The sequence below is a fragment of the Sorex araneus genome, chromosome 10, assembly GCF_027595985.1.
Source record: "Sorex araneus isolate mSorAra2 chromosome 10, mSorAra2.pri, whole genome shotgun sequence".
Lineage (NCBI taxonomy): Eukaryota > Metazoa > Chordata > Mammalia > Eulipotyphla > Soricidae > Sorex > Sorex araneus.
In genome coordinates, this window is record NC_073311.1 from 23,242,669 (window position 1) to 23,255,148 (window position 12,480).

The following is a 12,480-nucleotide window of genomic DNA, read 5'->3' on the forward strand; positions in this document are numbered from 1 at the left end:
CTGACTGTAGTCAATTTAAAGAAAGTCACTGAAGCATTTAGGTATAGGACAAAGGTCTTTCCAATTCTAAATGATTAGTGCCCAAAGCCATTGCATGTCCATGAGGTTGGCAATTCTTTAAATTGACACGTCCTCCATTCAACGAACCATTTGGGTATATGATCATTCACTAAGTCATTTCCCCGTTATATTTAGCCCAAATTTTAGCAATAAGAATAGGGCACCTTCCTTTCTGAATTGTGGAACTCACCAACAAAAAGAATAGCTACCTATAATAAAATGGCTGCCACAAAAGAATAAAGATGGTATTGGTAGATGTGTATGCATTCAATGAAATAAGTAATAAGTAACTTTAATGAAGAATTTTCCTTGAAATAGTGTTACCTTAATGCCATTAGTGGAATAAAGGAGCAGAGCCTATGATATCAGCATGATACTGTCAGCTTCAAATGCTTATCTTTACCTACAGAGACTAAAAGTCATCAGAGTCTATTGGAAATTATCAAGTCACAAGCACAGTCAATGAAGTACACAGCTGTAACTGCATAGAAATCCACACCTAGACTCCCAAGGAAATTCTCAACATGTTTAAGACTGAGCCTAGATCCACTGCCAGTACAAGGAAAATATCCCAGCTTCACAGGATGAATCTTGCAAGAAATGCTAAGCCAAGCCCATGAAAGTACATGGGTCTTTGGCATGAAAATTCCGGGCCACCTCGGGATGGGGCAGGTTAAGAATTATCCCAGTTTTAAAGATCCTGGAGTTCCTGGAACCAAAAGGCACATATGTGGCTGTAAGTTACCTCCAAATTCTACAATATTGACAGCCCAGTAGGAACACGGAACACATTAATAATATTGCAAAGTAGCACAGATGCCAACTAAGCGCAATAAGCAAAAATAATAATGTCACTGAGATATAAGGTTTTATAAACATCCCTTCACTGAACTTTTTTTAATAATTTCACTTATATTTTGTAATAAGCAATGTAAAATTATTAAATATAATAAACTATTTGGGCTGGAGCAATAGCACAGCTGTAGGGTGTTTGCCTTGCACGCGCCCAAAATAAGCCTCAATTTAAGAGCTGTAATAATCAAAATTTATATTTATGCCATGAAATGAGGGCCATTATATTCTAAAGAACTTTATACTTTTTAACATTGTATTTGATATTAAGCCTAACGAGTAGTGTTTTGCAAATCAGAAAATTGAGTATTCTTGAGAGTTCTAAGTATCATATTGACAAACAAATCCTTGGTCTGTGGAACACAAATCTGACAAATTTACTACCCTGGGTCTTTTATTTTTAGTTCCCTTTTTTTTAGTAGTTTTCCCCTTCAACATTCAGTACTTTTAATAATAGCTTTGTGCTCCACAGACTTTCTTGGTCAGAGGCTGAGCTTTTAATCTTTCCTCTTCAATAAGGATTAACATCTATTCCATTAACCAATGTAACTCTCTTGGGTACTATTTGCTGATTATTGGAATCACTTGACAAGCTCTAACAGACATGTCTATCAGTCCTACAATCAAATGGGAACAATGGAGATAAAACATAGATACCTAGATCCAAATATTGAGTACATACACAATGATATATTTGAGTATATATACAATGATACATATATACATATATATACGTGTTCTGAACTCATTGTTCAGAACTCATTGTTCTGAACTAATACCTGAATATGAGTATTTTTAAAGTTCCCAGTAATTAAAATGTGCAATCATGTCAGAAATAACATATAGAGTCTGAAAGTTATTATTCTATGTAACAACAGTATTACTTGCAGATCTGATTGCTGTTGCATCAGGATTTTAGCATGACACTGTTTTGAACTGTAGAAACCATTTTTATCCCCATTTTAGAAAAGAGGAAGTTGAGATCTATAGAGCTGAAAACACTTCTCTAGTGAAAAAAACATAGTAAATTAGAATTTTAAGCCTGTAAAAATATACATTGAGATATGGCTTAGGAATACAAATGATTAAAATAATTCTTAGCACTCTTCCTTCTCTAAAATTGTTGACAGAGATTGTTATTAAATTCCTCAAATTAAAAAAATCATGCTTAAAATGGAAAGGTTGAAAGAAGTGATTCACAAATTTTATTCAACATAAAAAAATGACGACTTAATAGAGATAAAATAGTGAGGAGAGACATTGAGGGGGTCAGATAGAGGGAGGGGAGCAGGATGAAGAGGCGCAAGGAGAGGGAAGAAGGGAGACAAAGGGATGTGAGGGGAGGGCAGGAAAGAAAGAGGAGAGACGAAGAAAAAAGGAGAAAGAGCAAAGAGAGAGCCTTAACATCACTTTGATCTCAGAATGGGCATTTCAGAAGGCACTGAAGCAGGAAGTAGGTCACAAGTGCACTTTACAAGTGATTGATAGCTTAGCATATAATAAAGAACAAAATAAGTTAATAGCCGTCCTATTTTCAGTGCTTACTTGCCTTAGTTAGATGATGTTTCAATGTCACAAGAACACAAAAGGATTACTATGGTTTCCATTGTATTGCTTTAAAAAACTGAAAATCAAAACAAAGGAGCAACAATAACAACTAAAACTCTTGGAAACTCATAACGAGGAATCATGTGGTCCAGGGCAATTCAGCAAGGAAAGGCCAAGGCAGGAATCAAAATGATACGAATTTCACTGTGTTGCCCAGGATCTTATCTAATCTTCCCACCTGTCACAGAAGATATTAGAAATTAGCCAAAAATATAAGGCAACTTTTCATTGTTTGATACAGTACCATTCTTTAACAGTAATAGCACTGTATACAGTTCCAAGAGGTAACCTTACAGTGTATTTTGGTATAAGTAGCGTGTTCATATTGACAGTATTTTCAGAAGGCCCTTGCAGGCCAAGCTCAGGGTCCTCACGATCTCTCTCTATAATGTTTGGCTGGTAAACTGGTGCTGTTGTTATCTAGTTTTGTTGGGTCTACCAGGGTCACCCCAGTGGTATTTGGAAGCCACCAGGGCTAAGTACATGGGTGGCTCAGAGGACAAGCACAGCCAGGGATCAAACTCATGTGATCCATTCCTCTGTCCCTTTTGTGTCATCGCCCAGTCCTGACAATTATATTTTATCACTGAAGAGTAGTTAAACCATTATCAATTCCAGAAAATTGTAAAATAAATATTTTAGAAAGATTTCTATTAATTATAAGTGAAAACAATAAAATATTGTAATTAAGTAGTATGTGTTTCCAGTGGCCTGATACAAGATAGCTGTTGTCTTTTGATTTTTTATTAACTCATGGACAGACTGAATAACTTGAACTTTGACTCCTGTGAATCTGGAATTGAACTTGGTCATTTAAAGTTTATCACCTATGGAATTCCTAAAAATGCTTTGGGAATTGTGGCAAACATTATGAATTCTGAACTCAAAGTCCACTACAAGCTTATTAACTCTTTTTTTTTTAGAACAAAATTTGGAAAGCAAACATATTTCTTTTTCCAGGTTCTTGCAATCTGGCCAAGCTAATGTAAGACATCGAATATGGCTTCCAAGAAAGTTTTTTTTTAATAGACAAATGGTTGGCAAATAACTTCAACATTTTGGCCTTTGCACCCTTCCTCTTCAGCCTCTGCCAGATAAAATGTCTTAGAGCATTCAGAGGCAGAATAGAGATTTTGTAATCATAAAACTGACCATCCCATACAAGGAAGGTGAAACAAAAGGGAACTAGACCTTGATGCCATCTGAGTTTCGGCACTAACCTTGAGTTGTACAACTGCATGATTCTTGTGTATGAGACAAACACTTGCTTTAATAGTTGGTTTTCTGTGGCTTACGAGGCTTACAACTGAAAACAAATTCACGGCCCAATAGCATGCAACTGAAGCAGTGTTCAATGCTGCATGTACACTGCTGATGTCACAGAGAAATTGGAGTTACATGTGTTGGTCTTTTCATTAAGTCAGTCACAGAAAACCTCTTTGAGATAGTGACATTTACACTAAGACTCTGAGACTCAAATATTAAGAACGAGCTGCCCATTTAAAATGGAAGGAGGAGTATCCAGAGAGGAGAAAAGCAAGGTCAAGAGCCCAAAGACTGAGGAGCAAGGTTACAAGTCAGATGAATAATCAAAACCTGTCCTGCTATGGGGCTTGGCAAGTGAGGCAATACCGAAGACAACAGGAGTGCTCGTCAACAGCCAGCACTCTAAAAAAGATGAATCAAACAAAATGAAAACTGTGACTTGGAGCACTGACTTCTTCTATAGTGTAAGTTCTTCTGATATGGCCGATGCCATACTGCCAACATGTGTCCTACTGGTAGCATGAAAAGAATCTGAACTATGTAACAGCCAGTTCTCACAAACTAGAAAATCCTCAACACTCTGCTGGATAGAAGACAGTTTGGTCACCCTTGACCCCAGTGTTTAAGACAGAAAAAGGACAGAGAACAAAAGAAATCAAGGGAACAAGAAGAGAATGAGAAGTAGTGAGTAAACAGGCAGCAGGACTTCAATATACTGGTGATACAAGTGACTGGCATAGCCATATATTCAACCATATATTAAATATGACTGAGAATGTAAGATCTAAGCTTCAACCACCTAAACTGTAATGTGCCTGTCATGTTGAAGGCAAGGATGGGTTGGGGTTGGGGTAGGTACGGAATATGGAAACACTGCTGGAAGAAAGTTGACACTGGTGGTAAGATTGGTGTTGAAATATTATAGACCTAAAACTCATCTATCATAACTTTGTAAATCATGGTTATTTAATAAAAATCAATTAATTTTTTTAAAAAAGAAAAACTTTGAAAGTAAACGGGAGTCCATTTTGAGCAATAAACTCAAAAGAAAGAGATATATTAGTGAACTTACTGAGAGGTTTTGGCAAAAGTAGATAATTATATTCATGTTTTGTCACTATCACTGTTTTGCTTGTATGTTTAGAATATTGTTTGCTTATTTATATAGAATATTAACCATAATGGTCAAAGTGTGAATTCAAGAGACTAGTTAGACGAAACAAAAATAAAATGTGCTAGAATATTTTGTTGATGTTGTTGGCAAAGAGTTTGTAGATTACACAAGGTTGGTAGGAAAAGGGATAGAAAAAAAAAGGATAATACAAACACAAAAGTTGAAAATGTTTTTTTGTTATGGTCTTAAGAAATGGTAGACAAATCACTTTCAATTCCAGCTGCTTGAGGATGTTACATGAATTTTCTTTAGACAAAACACAAATTAAAAGTAAAGGTAATAAAATGTAGTTTCTAGAAAAAGTGAAAACATTAGTCAATGTAACAGAGACTGTTTAGCAAAGAAAACCATATTTTGTTTTTTTATACCTAAAGATTTGTTTATTGGGTAAATAAGTAATCACTTTGAAATGAAATAGGCATCTTCTATTTCAGAGACTCTCTTAGTAACTACAGCTTTTCATTCTGTAGCATAAATTGTTCCCTTGGTTGCAATGGGTTTGGCAAACACTTTGAGCAGATTCTGGGCCAGAATTTTGTCATTCATATCAACTTCAGATTAAAAAATTCTCCTGTTGTCCAATTTTTTTGGAGATATATTTGAAAGTCATCTGAAGTCCCATGAAAAAAAATCATTCAGGTTTTGCTAATAGATCCAAAGTGGAATATTTTTAAAAGCATAATGGTGATCTTTTTAACGTGTACATTTAAATTGAGTCAATTCTTCCTAGGTTTTTGCCAGGTGGCATTTTAGGAAAATGGCAAGTTGTTGGTGAATCACGGCATAGATGAGTTCTAGATGAGACAGATACACTAATTTCCAGGACTTATTAGTAACTTATAAATAGGTGATTTCCTTTCATCACAACACAACAGTAAGAAGCATTACTGACCACTTATTTTGTTGGCAAGCAAGCTCCTATACACAACACTAAACATTTAAATGGAAGAATCTTGAACCAATTTTTAGATACACAAAATTCATGTCTAGTTCATATTTCAAGAACACTATTTAAAAGACAGTCTTACTAATAACGATGCAATACTCTGCATGATATACCTATGATTGGGACGGATTTATTGCTAACCAGTTTATGATAATACATAAGAAGAATGTTAATATTTCATTGTTTTCTTTAAAAATGATTTTGTTTTAGGGGCTGGAGCAATAGCACAGTGGGTAGGGCGTTTGCCTTGCACGCGGCCGACCCAGGTTCGATTTCCAGCATCCTATATGGTCCCCTGAGCACTGCCAGGGGTAATTCCTGAGTGCAGAGCCAGGAGTGACCCCTGTGCATCACCGGGTGTGACCCAAAAAGCAAAAAAAAAAAAAAGATTTTGTTTTTAGGTGGTGATATTTTTTCCTTTGTTATATTTGTTAACTTTTAGATACCATATGTTTCTAGGTAAAGCAAAAGTCACAATTATTGATAAACACTGCTAAAGAGCTTTATCTTTATGTTTACTTTTCTTTTAAATACTTCTCTGCTTATGGCCACTAAGTGTGGTCACTCGACCCCATACCTCTTCATCCTCAGCAATGGAAAACAAATTATCTAATGCTTCCTTTTCAGCAGGTCTGACTTTAGGGGAGAGACTCTCCAAACAATAATAGTGAGGGGCCGGAGCGATAGCACAGCGGGTAGGGCGTTTGCCTTGCACGCGGCCGACCCAGGTTCGATCCCCGGCATCCCATATGGTCCCCCAAGCACCGCCAGGAGTAGTTCCTGAGTGCAAAGCCAGGAGTAACCCCTGAGCATCGCTGGGTGTGACCCAAAAAGCAAAAAAAAAAAAAAAACAATAATAGTGAGTTTTGTTGAAATATTGTATGCAATCAAAGTGAAAGTAAAGTGAAATTTATTAGTTACACAGGCGGGGGGGGCTTAGGGTGGGGGGGCTAGGGGCGTGGGGGGGTTAGGGGTGTGAGGGGGCAGGGTGGAGCTATACTGGGATTCTTGGTGGTGGAATATGAGCACTAGTGAAGGGATGGGTATTCGAGCATTGTATAACTGAGATTTAAACCTGAAAACTTTGTAACTTTCCACATGGTGACTCAATAAAAAATTTAAAAATAAATAAATAAATAAATAAATACTTCTCTGCTTAAAAGGCATATTAAGAATTTATTATATAGTTATGTATAGCTCTTCACCTAATTTTCTCTTTAATTTTGCATGTCTGTCTATGTGTGACAGTCAATTCTAACTTTACTGATAATCATAGTGAAATTACCTCATTTGAATTCTTCTTGTTTCCAGTTTTCATGCCACTCATGGAAATAAACATCTGACTAAACTCTATTTGGGGGGTATTTGTGAGGAATTAGATATGGCCAATATACAATGTTTAATGAAGGTCTGAAAGAAGTTAATTTACTGCTTTTTTAATATTAGAATGACCTGTGTCCTATTAATTTTTATAAGCATACAGAATGACAATTTTAGACAAAATTGTCAAATGAAAGTTTAAAATATATATTCTTGTACTTACATAGAAACTTATATTGTATAATAAAATTATATCTGTGACACTCTCTGACAATATTTAGATATTTTTCAAAATTTGAATGAGAAAATGAGGGTTTAAATGACTATATTCCACATTTCTATAATAATCAAAATTTAATCCTAAAATGGAACGAGTAAGATACATCTTAAAAGTGGATCAGAGTTCATTTTAGCACCCATGAGTGATTATTAGAAAATGACTATTAGCATTATCAGTTTTGAGGTTATTTTTGGATCACTCTTGGGGTAATAACCCTTGGGGCCAGTGACTGAGACTCTCCCCTACATGAAACATACACAGGGATAGCTATCACTGAGCTCTCTCTTGACCCCGATGAGTGTTACTTTAAGCTCTCTAGGGAGTTGATGTTTTTACTCCTTTCCTTTCCCTCTGTTGATGCTGCCATATCAAGGACAAGGCATCACACTGGTGCGTGGTGTACTGTTCACAAGAGGTAGTCCTCCTTCAGTTGTTCTCACACACATTCTCACCAGAGCTTGCACTGGCTGATCTAGTGCTGTGCGTCTTTTCAGTTGTGATACTTCCGAGGATCACATCCTTTAGTTGTGATGTGGCTGGAACTTGCTTACAGAGCCAGAGATCACACACAGAACTGCCCACCACAAACAGCTGAGCTGCCAGAAGTGGCCTCAGTAACATGAAGGTAGGAACAAGAAATTGTTATTCGGTCTAACGTTTATAAGGCTGAAACCTAAACCATTTCCTAGCTCCTGGCAAGTATTCTAAGGAACATTGTCCAAGCTACATTTTGCACAATAATTATGTGCAGACAAATTATTTCTGAATTTTATTAGAAATATAATGTGCTTATAAATATAAATATAATAAGCACCTATTTATTCATCAGCCAATTAGGTGCATTGGAAGAATAGCTGTAAGAATGTAAAAAAATTACAACCATTGGAACAATGCTATGTGTTCAGACTATCCCATCCATTATTCTCCTTGTTTGTCCTAAAACTGTGAATGTATTTGGTTTGGATGAAGCTTGATAAAACAATGGAACATCTTTACAGAACATTCATTTTCAATTAAATTCTATGTGTTGAAATATTTTGTCATAACTTACCTGTTTAATGATTTCTTAATTAAGCAAACTAAGATTGTTATTTGGAATCTCAGAATAATGAATGTTAAAAAGATATGTACTCATGTTTTATAAGTTGTAACAGCACTTTACCTTAGGACATAACAAGTAGCCAAGCTTTTATGTTGACAGTAATTCTACCCATACCAACCAAAAAAAAGGGAAGTTTTCCCTCATAATTATTACTAGGAAGCCCAAATAACCACTTTATAAGGCTAAGGAAATTGGAAGAGAAGAGCTTTATCAAAAAATTTCTGCAGTTACCCAATGAAGATGGGTGTTTTCAGAGAGCTTGTTATAAAGAAACCTTACAAACGTAGCTTTTCATGTCCTCAAATATCTCCTATACTCAAAAACAAATGAATGGTTTTATCTAAACTGACAGTTTGATATATTATTCTACTATCAAGCTACTTAATAATATGTTTCCTCTTTTCCCTTATCACTACTATATCATACTGTCATCCAGTTTCTAAGTTATTTTGGAAATTGGATGGTGAGGTTAGCACGGTGCTATCTACATCTTTAAAAGATGATTAAAGGCAAAGTAAAGCTTGGTGTTTGCAGAAATTGTTATGGTGAATAGTTTATATATTTTGTAGAGAACATGATTGCTATCAAAGTGCATAAAGGAGGATTTAAATTTTCAAGTAAAAATCATGAAATAATGAGTTTCTTCTCGTTATGTTAGATTCCCTGCGGCTCCCTTGTCAGACTTTCTATTGATGTTTTTTTATAAACCGAACCTTGGAAACAAAGAAAAATAATTGTTTCTGACTTACTGCACTTGCATAACAATTTAATAATGACTCAGTCACACTTTCACTTATGTGGTCATAAATAAGAGTAGTATAAAGCACTAAATACATTTAAAGATTATAAAGAACAAACCTGAATTTGTTTTTCCCCAATAATTAAAACAAATATTGAAACTACAAGGAGGGAAAAAGATGGAATAATTCTAAATTCTGTTTTGATATACTTTCTTTGCTTAAAAATTCTTCAAAATCTTCATCTTGTTATGATGTGTATCAATATTTTTTCTAAAATGAAAAATTTTAAAGATGACTCAAATAACTACCAAATCAATAACTTTAACCAATGCATTTTCATTTAGTGTTACTTAGATCCCCATGATTCATTTCTTAATGATAATTATAATCCTAGATATATAAAATATGAATTTATACCTGGGTCCGCCACATGCAAGGCAAACGCCCAACCCGCTGTGCTATCGTTCCATTCCCATCCTCCACATTCTTAAGCATCTTCAGGTCACAGTTCTATAGACCATATCACAGGGTTCCATTCCACTGGGGACTGTCTCATCCCTTTGTTTTATTTCTTTATATTCTCATACAAACAAGATCATCGGGCATTTTCCTTTTTTGTGATTCCCTTCAGAGTCTATATTTCCAAGCCCTTCCCCGCCACCCCCCATTTTTGGACATCTGGCTGTATCCAGAGCTTACTTCTGGCTCTCTGCTTAGGAAACAATCACTCCTGGAGGTGCTGTGGGACCATGTGTGGTGTCAGGGATTAAACTTGGTCAACTGCCTGCAAGGCACTTGGACTGTCTCTTTGCCCTTACATATTTTTTAAGGTACTGTGTGTAATAGGAAATATTCTAGACGCAGAGCCTGCCAAGCTACCTGTGGTACATTTGATATGCCCAAAACAGTAACAATAGGTCTCATATCCCTGACCCTGGAAGAGTCTACTCGTTGGGAAGACGAGTAAGGAGAGGCTGCTAAAATCTCAGGGCTGAGTGCAATAGAGATGTTACTGGTGTCCGCTCGAGTCAATCGACAAACAACGGGATGACAGTGATACAGTGATACACTGAATTTATATTAAAATTTCAGGGTTTAAATAACTATATTATTTGCCATTATATCATTAATATTTGAATAGAATTCTGATTTGCAATTTATTTTAGTACCTACAAAAATGTTCTGCACTAATTGAAACAGAATGACAAAGTAACTTTAGAACTATCTGTTCATTGAAGAACATATCTCTGCAAATTTATCTGAGCCAATGGCCTTCCTTAAAGATATAATGTAGTTTTTCTTTTGAATTTCTGTTTTAATTGGTCTTTTTCCATTTTCCAACACTTCAACGTCAATATTAAGAATTCCACAATCTGATACCAGAAACATAGTATATCCAGTAAGGAACCTGCTTTGTGCAGTTGAGCCAGGCTAGATTTCTAGCACCTCATATGTCCCTCTGAACCCCTCCACAAGTGATCTCTGAGTGCAGAGCCAGGATGAAACCCTAAGCACCCTAGGGTGTGGTCCAGATTCCAAAATTAAAAATAACAATAATAATAAACCCACTCTCCTAGAATGTACATTTCATCTTGTTTTTCCTTTATTTTTCTATTCAATGTCTCATGTAGCATTTTATACTTTTAATAAACTTCCGTATAACCATGTTCAATTTATTCTTTCAAAATTATTCTTACCAGTGTTCTTATTCCTGGTGACACATAAAAATTATTTGTTTTGCTGATACTCTCAAAGGTCTAGCATATTTATAAAATATGCTTCATTTCATTATCATTCATTTACTATACATATCTTTATTCTTTAACTGGGCGGAGGAGGCCTAGTCCCTATCCGAGCAGCCTTGGAGGTCTCAGCCATGGAGGCCTCCTCCACCCAGATTTCCCATCTCCCAGTAGCTAGGCGGTCACACCCAGGGACTGCCCCCTGGGGCCATGTAATCCTGTCAACGGCCAGCATCCAGAGACTTAAAAGCAAGCTCATGGAAGCGCACAGCCGCAGAAACTGGTAAACTACTAGGAGTTTCCTGCCCACATGGGAGAGCCTAGCAAGGGCCCTATTGAGAATTAATATGCCAAAACCAGTAACAAGCTGGGTCTCATTCCCCTGACCCTGAAAGAGCCTCCAGTACGGCATCGTTGGAAGGACAAGTAGAGAGAGGCTTCTAAAATCTCAGGGCTTGGACGAATGGAGATGTTACTGAGACTACTCGAGAAATTCGACGATCAACAGGATGATGATGATGATGATGATGATGATGATGATGATGATGATGATGATGATGATGATGATGATGATTCTTTAACATTCCTATTTAAAGTTTATGAGCGCACATGTAAGTATGCAGTGAGAATATGGGTGCCTTTATCATCCAACATTTTCTCAGAATGTGCTTTAGCTCTACACCTTGATTTTTAAGATAGAGTGGCTGTTTTATTTCTAATACACCATTTAATGTATTATTGAAAATAAATATTGGTTAGGGCAAATTATTTTGCCAATGAAATGGTTTTACAAAGATTTTGTTTACTTTTTTATCTCATCATAAAATTATCATAAAATTGCTTGTATGATGTTTCCTTTTCTATTTTAATAATCTTTGGGAGTTGATACAAGAAAATTTTTTGAATTTGAATATAATATAATAGATAAAATGTGTGTTCAGGTGTAATTAACTTACTGAAATATCATGTAATCTTATTTTTGTCTACTTATGCTGCTAGAGAAAGCTGTTTTAATTGCAGTTTTGTCTCGAATATTTTTTGCCTGATATACATATATTTGAAAATTCAGCAGAAAAATGGTTTGGGATAGAATTTTAGAGTCATTGACTTGAAATTTAATATCATGTTGCCATATTTAATTTTAGGTCTTATAATAAAATTAACTAATTTAAAAATATATATTTGGTTTCTAGACTACTCCCGGTTGGCCCCAGGGTTTACTCCTGGCTCCACACTCAGAATCACTCCTGGCTATGCTCAAGGAATCATATGTTTTATCAAGGATTTGAACCTGGTCAGCCGCATGCAAAGCACGTGCCCTACCTGCTCTACTATCTTTCAAGACTCTGATATTTATATTATTCTGTCATATATTTGTGTCAACTCTTTC

The 12,480-nt window shown here is 35.8% G+C and overlaps 1 protein-coding gene across 3 annotated transcripts in view; it reads right to left on the reverse strand.

Annotated features, from left to right (window-relative positions):
- The window catches only part of LIN7A (lin-7 homolog A, crumbs cell polarity complex component), a 141,529-nt gene that overhangs the window by 96,235 nt on the left and 32,814 nt on the right, over nucleotides 1–12,480 (reverse strand). The gene's annotated exons all lie outside the window — the stretch shown is intronic.